The following is a 10,576-nucleotide window of genomic DNA, read 5'->3' as shown; positions in this document are numbered from 1 at the left end:
AGGTTTCCCAGTTTTAGGGTGCAGAGATTGGATTGAGGTGCCACGTGTCTGCTGTGTGACCTTGGGTAAGTCGCTGTCCTTCTCTGGGCCTCAGTTACCTCACCTGTAAAATGGGGATTAAGACTTTGAGCTCCATGTGGGACAGCCTCTGTGTCCAGCCTCATTGCCTTATACCTACCCCAGTGGTTAGAACAGTGCTTGGCACTTCGTAAGTTCTTAACTAATACCACACATTATTATTATCATTTGCAGTCTAAACAGCGGGGTTCAGCCTTTATTCACTGAACGTGCCAAAACCCGTCTCAGGCTCATCACATCATACTCCACGTTCCTTCAAGATGAAGAGCACCCAGGATGCACCTAAGATCTATGCAGTGCCAGCTCACTGGTTGTGGTCAGAGTGGTTAAAGACTTAACTCTGAATAAACCAGGCCAATTTGGAATGAAAGGGTCTTCTAGGAGGGTACAGAGACCGTGGAAAAGCAAAGAAAGCAAAGCCAAAAATTGAAAGTATTGAAGCGTGGCATAAACCTGACCTGGGAAAATAAAGAGGTGACTCTATATTGTAAATCAGTGCCACGAAGTTTCTCTTAACTTAGAGATGTCACTAAAAGATGTCTCTGATGATGGCTGGAAACTGAGGAAGAAAAGGTAGAATCAAAGGAGAGCCTCAAAGCTCGTTATGGGCAGCGAATGTGTCTGCTAGTTTGCTTAAGAATAATAATAATTATTATTATTTTTATTATGGCATCTATCCCAGTGCTTAGTATAGTGCCTGACATATAGTAAGCACTTAAATACCATAAAAAAGGGCTATCGACTTTCACCAGAAAAACTAACTCAACAGCAACATCGGTGACGGCCTTTAACCTGGAAGCAGTGTGAATCCTCTGGTACACAACAGCAGCTGGGCTTGGCATCTATTAAGTGCTTAAATATACCACAATTATTATTCTTATTATTATAAGGGGCAGGCTTCAATCCATCAACAGTCGATCAGTGAACAGCATTTACTGAGCACTGTCAAGCACTGCATTAAGCAACTGGAAGAGTCCGCTGGGGTTATTAGACAAAATCCCTGCCTTCAAAGGGCAAACAGCTCAGCAACTTGCCAGCTGGAGTCCTTTTAGCCTTAACTCTCATCTCTCTGAGAAGAGGAGAGAAGAGGCATCCTTCCCATCATTCTCAACTAGCCCTAAGCCTGTCTTATTAGTCTTAATTGATTTCAGTTGGTCTTAATTAGCCTCATTAACAGTAAAGGAAGAGTAAAACAAAATTTTAAAGGCTACCGATGGAGTAAGGGCTAAAGATTTTGGCTCAGCACCTCCATGGTCGTGAGTTCTGATCCAGCTTGTGAAATCCAAATCTTTTTAAGATTCTAACATTGGAGCCGGGACTCTGCAGCCTGGTTTTGTCCCCTTGGGATTTTGAGGCCCGATTCTGTCCCCGCTTGGGGCTCTGAGGCTTGATCTGTCTCCCTTGGACTCAGAAAGCTGAGATTTCATCTGAGGGAGGTCATTCCTGTCAGAGATAGCACAAAGCCAGGTCACCCAATGGACAGAGTGCTGATCTGGGAGTCAGAAGAAGTGGGTTCCAATCCTGTCTCCACCACTTGCCTGGTGTGTAACCTAGGGTGAAGTGCTGCTCTGTGCCTCAGTTTCTTCAACTGTAAAATAGGGATTCGTTACGCATTCTCCCTTCTTTTTTATGGCATTGGTTAAGCACTTTATTATGTGCTAGGGACTGGTCTAAGCAGTGGGATAGATACAGAGTAATTAAGCTGGACAAAGTCCATGTCCCACCTGGGACTCACAGTCATCATGCCCATTTTACAGATGAGGCTACTGAGGCACAGAGAAGTTAAATTACTGGCCCAAGGTCACACAGCTGCCAAGCCAGGGACTGTGGCTGACCTGCCCATTTCGTCTGTTCCCCAGTGCTCAGGACAGTGCTTGGCTCACAGTAAGCATTTAAACAGCACAGAGATATATTATGATTCAATTCATTCAATCGTATTTATCGAACACTTACTGTGTGCAGAGCACTGTACTAAGTCCTTGAAAAGTACTATTCGGCACAGAAGATCACCACGTTGTCACAGGGGAAACAAAGAGGATTTGTTCGACGAGAGGAGGAGAGCAGAAGCAGGAGACGGCCAACGAAAAAAGGAGCAGTAAGAGTAGTTTAACATATAATGCCAATCTATTTATGGGTATATACCTATATGCAGGAGTTAGGGCACCATACTTAAATACTAAAAGAGCTACTGGGGATGCTATGACTTAGGGTGTTGGGAATTAATCAAAAAAAGGCATCCTGGAGGAGGGGGGAAGAAGGAGGAGGGAGAGAAAAAGGCTTTGAGGATAGGAGGAGATGTGGTAATGATAATAATAAGACTAATTATAGTATTTGTTAAGTGCTTACTCTGTGTCGAGCAATGTATTGAACTCTGAGGGAGTTACAAGATAATCAGGTCCCACACGAGTTCCTCATGAAGCTCACGCTCCAAGTAAAAGGGAGAACACATATTCAGTTGAAGAAACTGAGACCCAGAGAAGTCAAATGACTTGCCCAAGGTCACATAACAGGTACGTGGAGAAGGTGGGATGAGAACCTACCTTCTCTGACTCCGAGGCCAGGGCTCTTTTCACTAGGCAACTCCGCTTACCTATCCTCTTTAGGTAGAGGGTCACAATGAAAGGCATTGGGAAGCACCTAGGAGTCTAATCCGAGGACCTGGGTTCTAATCTCAGACCCGCCACTTCATTCATTCAGTTGAATTTACTGTGTGCTTACTGCATGTGGAGCACCATACTAAATGCTTAGTAGAGTGCAATGCAACACATAAACAGTCACAGTCCCTGCCCACAAAGAGCTTCCAGTCTAGAGGTGGGGAGACAACGTTAATATAAATAAATTACAAATTTATTATTTGGGCTGGGAGGGGCAAGAACGAAGGGAGCAAGTGAGGGTGACCTAGAAGGGAATGGGAGAAGAGGAAAGAGGGCTTTAGTCAGCGAAGGCCTCTTGGAGGAGATGGGCCTTCGACAAGATTCTGGAGGCAGGGGAGAGTACCTATTGGATTTGAGGAGAGAGGGTATTCCAGGCAGAGGCAGGATGTGGGCTGGGGTCAGTGACAAGATAAGAAGAAGAAGAAGAATGGCATTTGTTAAGCGCTTACTATGTGCAAAGCACTGCTCTAAGCACTGGGGAGGATACAAGGTGATCAGGTTGTACCATGTGGGGCTCACAGTCTTCAACCCCATTTTACAGAAGAGGTAACTGAGGCACAGAGAAGTGAAGTGACTTGCCCAAAGTCACACAGCTGACAAGCGGCTGAGCCTGGGTTTGAACCCATGACCTCTGACTCCCAAGCCTGTGCTCTTTCCACTGAGCCACCCTGCTTCATTCATTCTTTCAATCCCATTTATTGAGCTCTTACTGTGTGCAGAGCCCTATGCTAAGCACTTGGAAAGTACAGTTCGGCAACAGATAGAGACAATCCCTACCCAACAATGGGCTCACAATCTATAAGGGAGAGACAGACAACAAAACAAGTAGACAGGCATCACTACCATCAAAATAGATAAATAGAACCAGAGATAAATGCACACCATTGATAAATGAAATAGAACAATAAATATATACAAATATGTACAAGTGCTGTGGGGAGGGGAAGGGGGTAGAGCAGGGGGGGCAGGGGAGGGAGTCGGGGCGATGGGGAGGGGAGGAGAAGCAGAGGGAAAGGGAGGGCTCAGTCTGGGAAGGCCTCCTGGAGGAGGTGAGCTTTCGGGAGGGCTTTGAGGAGGGAGGGCATTCCAGGTCAGAGGTAGGACGTGGGCCAGGGGTCGACGGCGGGACAGGTGAGAACGAGGCCCAGCGAGGAGGTTAGCGGCAGAAGAGGGGAGTGTGTGGGCTGGTCTGTACGTGCAGAGCACTGTTCTAAGCACTGGGTAGATACAGGGTAATCAGGTTGTCCCACGTGAGGCTCACAGTCTTAATCCCCATTTTACAGATGAGGTAACTGAGGCACAGAGAAGCTAAGTGACTTGCCCACAGTCACACAGCTGACAAGTGGCAGGTGGGGATTCAAACCCGTGACCTCTGACTCCCAAGCCCGGGCTCTTTCCACTGAGCCAAGCTGCTTCTCATTCAGCTTGACTCAGAACAGAGGGAGCGAGTCACGGCAATGTGGAAGAGAGTGGGAGAAGAGGAAATGGAGGGCTGTCAGAAAAGGCCTCATGGAGGAGATGTGGTGGAAACCCCTCAGGTCAACAGCCACTGAGAAGCAGCTTGGCCTAGTGGATAAGAGCATGGGCCTGGGAGTCAGAAGGACCTGGATTCTAATCCTGTCTCTGCCATGTCTTCTGGGTGACCTTGGGCAAGTCGCTTAACTTCTCTGGGCCTCAGTTCCCTCATCTGGGGATTAAGAGTGTGAGCCCCATGTGGGACAGGAACTGTGTCCAACCTGATTTAACCTGTAGCCACCCCAGTGCTTGGAACAGTGCTTGGCGAAGTTTTGTCTTATGCTGTCGAGTGGTCTCCTATCCATCGCGACACCTTGGTCTCATCTGTCCCAGAGCATCCAGGGACATCCTGAGAAGCATCCTGAGAAGCAGCGTGGCTCAGTGGAAAGAACACGGGCTTTGGAGTCAGAGGTCATGGGTTCGAATCCCGGCTCGGCCACTTGTCAGCTGTGTGACTTTGGGCAAGTCACTTAACTTCTCGGTGCCTCAGTTACCTCATCTGTAAAATGGGGATTAAGACTGTGAGCCCCACGTGGGACAACTTGATTCCCCTGTGTCTACCCCAGCGCTTAGAACGGTGCTCGGCACATAGTAAGAGCTTAACAAATACCAACATTATTATTATTATTATCCTGCCTCCATCGGCAATCACTCTGTTAGTATATCCCAAGACTTTTCTTGGTAAAAATCTGGAAGCAGTTTATCATTTTTCCTGTTTATCATTGCTTCCTTCTGCGCAGTAAACTTGAGTCTCCGCCCTCGACTCTCTCCCACGTTGCTATCACCCAGAACAGGGGTTTTGACTTGTAGCAGATAGCTTTCCACTCTCTAATCACTGCCCAAGCTAGGAATGGAATGGAATGGACAAGCCTCTGCTCCACTCTCCCTCCCAGAGTCGAGACTGGTAGAGTATTGGACACTCTCCAGGTGCCACCCTGAGAGGGGAGCTTAATAAATACCATTATTATTAAGATTAAAATGGGGATTAAGAATGTGAGCTCCATGTGAGACACAGACTGTGTCCAACCCGATCATCTACCCTAGTGCTTAGAGCAGGGCCTGGCACATAGTAAGTGCTGAAAAATACCGTAATTATTATTATTATTAGCCATTGTCGCACTGGTGATTCAGCCTAGGGGATGCACACTCCCCCTGCCCTAAGGATGGACATTGCATTACTGGACGTTTGTCCGTCGCCCGTTCCAACCTCCGACCGAAGGGCAGAAACCGGACCTTGGCTCAGTGGAAAGAGGCCGGGCTTGAGAGTCAGAGGTCATGAGTTCAAATCCCAGCTCTGCCACTTGTCAGCTGTGTGACTGTGGGCAAGTCACTTAACTTCTCTGTGCCTCAGTTACCTCATCTGTAAAATGGGGATTAACTGTGAGCCTCATGTGGGACAACCCGATTACCTTGTATCTACCCCAGCGCTTAGAACAGTGCTCGGCACATAGTAAGCGCTTAACAAATACCAACATTATTATTATTAGTAGTAATGATGCCCTGGAGTAGGGAACCTGCCAAAGGCTTTTGGAACAGCTGGCGAGCGGCCCTGTCCGGTCCTCGTCACGCAACCGCTGACTTTTCACCACGCTGGGCTGCCTGCGGACAAGTGGATCCAAAACGTGCCCAGGACAGGGACCTCACAGATGGGAAAGAAATGAAGAGACTCCCCGGTCCCCTCGCCCTCGGACCCAGCTGCGATGACTGTTCACCGGCTACACCATGAAAAAGGTGGCCTGCTGTAAATAAACCCCGAACAGCTTAACACAGGACAAAAGGAAAGGACGTGGGTTTTGCCGTCTGAGGCCCCGGGCCTGCTCGCTGGGTCTCCCCCTGAGGCTCTGGGCCTGGCCTTGCGTGCCGTGTCCCCTCCTGAGGCCCCGGTGTCGTGACCCAACTGGTGGCAGAGTGATTTACACAGGTGAGCGAGCAGCTGCGGGTAAGCACACACACATTGAGCAGGTCCCACCCGCAGCCACAGCGCTGCTGCTGGAGTCGGAGCGGCCGGGGTCACCTGCGGGACATTCCGGAGCCTGCAATCACCTACATACTACTTACCCATGTCTTGGCATAACCCGGACCCTCCCTGCAGGGCTGTGGGGACTGTGACTGCCCAGTGACTCATTCCTGTCGCATCCTCTGCCCACCCTCCGCTAGACAGTGTGAGCCCCCGGGGGGAGAGGCGACCCAGGGACATCTGAGCCATTGTCCTCCTTCCTTCCCCCAGAACTTCATACCTGATTTAGTGTGCTCTACGGCGAGAGCCCGGATTGGGAGTCAGGAGGCCCGATTCTAATCCTGACCCTGCCACTTGTCTGCTATGCCAGTGGGCAAGTCACTTACCATCTCTGTGTCAGTTTCCTCATCTGGAACATGGGGACAGAATTCCTCTTCTCCCTCCCCTTTAATAATGATAATAAAAGTAATGGCATTTAAGCGCTTACTATGTGCCAAGCACTGTTCGAAGCGCTGGGGTAGATAGAAGGTAATCAGGTTGCCCCACGTGGGACTCACAGGCTTCATTCATTCAATAGTATTTATTGAGCGCTTACTATGTGCAGAGCACTGTACTAAGCGCTTGGAATGGACAAATCGGTAACAGATAAAGACAGTCCCTGCCCTTTGACGGGCTTACAGTCTAATCTTAATAATGTTGGTGTTTAAGTGCTTACTATGTGCAGAGCACTGTTCTAAGCGCTGCGGTAAATACAGGGTAACCAGGTTGATGAGGCACAGATGAAGTACCTGAGGCACAGAGATGTTAAGTGACTTGCCCATGGTCACACAGCTGAAAAGTGGCAGATCCGGGATTCGAACCCATGACCTCTGACTCCCAAGCCTGGTCTCTTTCCACTGAGCCATGCTACTGCCCATTCCCATTTTACAAAGGAGGTAACTGAGGCACAGAGAAGTTAAGCATGAGTTCCGTGTGTGACAGGAACCATATTGTTTAATGGTATTCATGAAGTGCTTACTATGTGCCAGGCCCTGGGGTAGATACAAGCTTATCATGTTGTCCCGCATATACCTGACCCGCGTGGGGCTCACAATCTTAATCCCTATTTTACAGAGGAGGTAACTGCGACCTAGAGAAATGAAGTGACTCACCTAGAGCTCTGCACATAGTAAGCGCTCAATAAATACTATTGAATGAATGAATGGAGTAACACAGCAGACAAGAGGCAGAGAATAGAACCCAGATCCTTCTGACTCCCAGACCTGAGCCCCAGACCTGTGCTCTACTTCTCAACTAGCAATAATAATAATAATAAATACGGTATTTAAGTGCTTACTGTGTACCAGGCCCCGTCCTAAGCGCTGGGGTGGGTACCAGATCATTGGGTTGGAATTATCAGATGATAATCATTATAATTATAGTATTTGTTAAGCGCTTACTATGTGCCAAGCACTGTTCTAAGCACTGGGGTGGATACAAGGTCATCAGGTTGCCCCACATGCGGCTCTCACAGTCTTAATCCCCATTTTACAGATGAGGTAACTGAGGAACAGAGAGATTAATTGACTTGCCCAAGGTCACACAGCAGAGAAGTGGCAGAGCAGGGTTTAGAACCCACAACCTCTGACTCCCAAGTCCGTGCTCTTGCCATTAGGCCAAGCTACTTCTCTTATCTGATTATCTTATCTGATCATTTTAACTCTTCCCCAGCGCTTAGCAGAGTGCTTTGCACATAGTGCTTAACAAATACCTTTATCATTGTTATTATCATCATCACTTAGACCAAGTCCAGTGCAGGACAGGGACAGTGTCCAACGGGATTAACTACCCCAGTGCTTAGAATAGCGCTGGACAAATAAAAAGCTCATAACAAACATAAGGATAATTATCAGGACTTGACAGAGAAAGCATCAACAGCGTGAGGAATAAGCAGATAGCTGAAGATGGCGGCCACATGCTCGGCGCCTGGCTTCTTGTGGGGGCCGCCTGGGTCCCTCCAGGTCAGGGTTGAGGGGAGGGGCGACCAACTGAAGCTATGGGACTCAGGGCCTGAACCTCCTCCAGCTCTGGAGGGGATCCACAGGTGGACGGGCCGGTCGGAGTGGCCCACCGTGCTCTCCCTGCCCCCCACCCGCCCCCGGGTCTCGCTCTCCCTCTTGAGATTGTGAACCCCACATGAGACAGAGACTGTGTCCAACCCGATGAACTTGCATCCACCCTAGCACTTAGTACAGTGCTTGACACATAGTAAGGGCTTAAACAATAGCATAATTAATACTATCACAGTGTTCTGCCTACAGCAAGCACTCACTAAATACGATCGACTGTGTGAGAGGCAGGGGGATGCGGCTTGATTTCCCCAAGGTCACCCAACAGACAAGTGGCAGAGCCGGGATTAGATCCCAGGTCCCTCTAACTCCCAGACCTGTGCTCTATCCACTAGGGCACACTGCGTCTCCTAGTGTTGGGTAGGCTATGCTAGGCGTGATGCCAGCTGTATCTGGCCGGTCCCTCTCAGGACCGCTCTGAAGCCCACCTGCCCGGGCAGGCCAACCTACCTGGAGAGCATCTGCACTCTGTCCCCTGGTTTTCAGCAGCATGATCTGAACTCTCCTTAGGCCCCCTGTTCCTCCCCCTCCCCCGTCTCTCACCCCCAATGATCTGGCCACCTACTTCATCACAAAAATCAATACAATCAGGTCTGAGCTCCCAAAGTCACCCCTCCCCCTCTCCCCTACTTTCCCATCTTTCCACACAGTATCCTCAGAGGAGATCTCCTCCCTCCTCGCAAGAGCCACCCCCTCCATCTGCGCCTTGGACCCCATTCCCGCTCACCTTATAAAAACCATCGCCCCTGCCCTCCTCCCTTCCTTAACTTCTATTTTTAACCGCTCAATCCCCAATGGCTCCTTCTCCTCTGCCTTCAAACATGCCCACGTCTCCCCCATCCTAAAAAAACCCGCTCTCGACCCCACCTCCCCCTCCAGTTATCGCCCTATCTCCCTACTACCCTTCCTTTCCAAAATCCTAGAACGAGTCGTCTACACTCGCTGCTTAGAATTCTTTAACTCCCATTCTCTCCTGGACCCCCTCCGATCTGGCTTCCGTCCCCTCCACTCTACCGAGACTGCTCTCTCTAAGGTCACCCGTGACCTCCTTCTTGCCAGATCCAATGGCTCCTACTCCATTCTGATCCTCCTTGACCTCTCAGCTGCCTTTGACACTGTCGACCATCCCCTCCTCCTCCACACATTATCTCACCTTGGCTTCACGGACTCTGTCCTCTCCCGGTTCTCCTCTTATCTCTCTGGCCGGTCATTCTCGGTCTCCTTTGCAGGCACCTCCTCTCCCTCCCATCCTTTAACTGTTGGAGTTCCTCAAGGGTCAGTTCTTGGCCCTCTTCTGTTCTCCATTTACACTCACTCCCTTGGTGAACGATCTGGGCATGTCACTCCCCTTCTGAAACACCTCCAGTGGTTGCCTATCAACCTCCGCTCCAAACAAAAACTCCTCACTCTAGGTTTCAAGGCTTAACAAATTCATTACAAATTGATAAATCAATAAATATGGAGATGGCGGCAGAGTAGAGCTAGGCTCAGACATTGGAGCCTTTCATAGAGTCAGAGCAGAGGAGGGAAATGGGCAGGTCTTTTGGCTGGCCTGCCTACCTGTACTGTCTCCCTTTCTCTCTCTCTCCCTCTCTGATGATGATGGTATTAATCCCAGATGAGGGAACTGAGGCCCAGAGAAGGGAAGCGATTTACCCAAGGTCTCCCAGCAGACAAATGTTGGAGCTGGCAATCTCGTGTCGAACCCACCCCCACTGTCCTGCCCCCCGCCCCATCTCACCCCATCAATGCCATCCCACCCCTGCACTCTTACCTTCGGCCTCCTCGATTTAACGCAGTTTCCTCAGCAGGGGCTGGAGGTGTAGGAAGAGCTGGTGGCTGCTACTGAGCAGCTGGAGCAGGTGACGGGAGCGGACGGGGCAGCCCTGTAGAAGGCAGCCCATCTGGATTGATCTCAAACTTCTTCCCCTGCCAGAGGGCCGGGACCTTGATCGATCGGGGGGTTCGCCGGGAAGGAACCACCCGCCCGAGGCACCCCCACCCCAAAACCCGTGCCCGGGGCCGACGCCACGATGGGGAACCTGTGTGGGCTACAGGGGTGGGCACGCCCCATTCGGACTGGACCGGACGGCGTCAGGGAAGACACCCAGGAAATGGAGGTAGCCTGTCCCCAGGAACGATGGGAAGCAGCATGGTGTAGTGGATAGAGCACAGGCCTGGGGGTCAGAAGGTCATGGCTTCTAACCCCAGCTCTGCCACTCGTCTGCTGTGTGGTCTAAAGCAAGTCACTTTACTTCTCTGTG

Source organism: Ornithorhynchus anatinus, chromosome 2 (genome assembly GCF_004115215.2).
Source record: "Ornithorhynchus anatinus isolate Pmale09 chromosome 2, mOrnAna1.pri.v4, whole genome shotgun sequence".
Lineage (NCBI taxonomy): Eukaryota > Metazoa > Chordata > Mammalia > Monotremata > Ornithorhynchidae > Ornithorhynchus > Ornithorhynchus anatinus.
The sequence above is the reverse complement of the archived record's forward strand: the minus strand, read 5'-3'. Positions refer to the sequence as shown.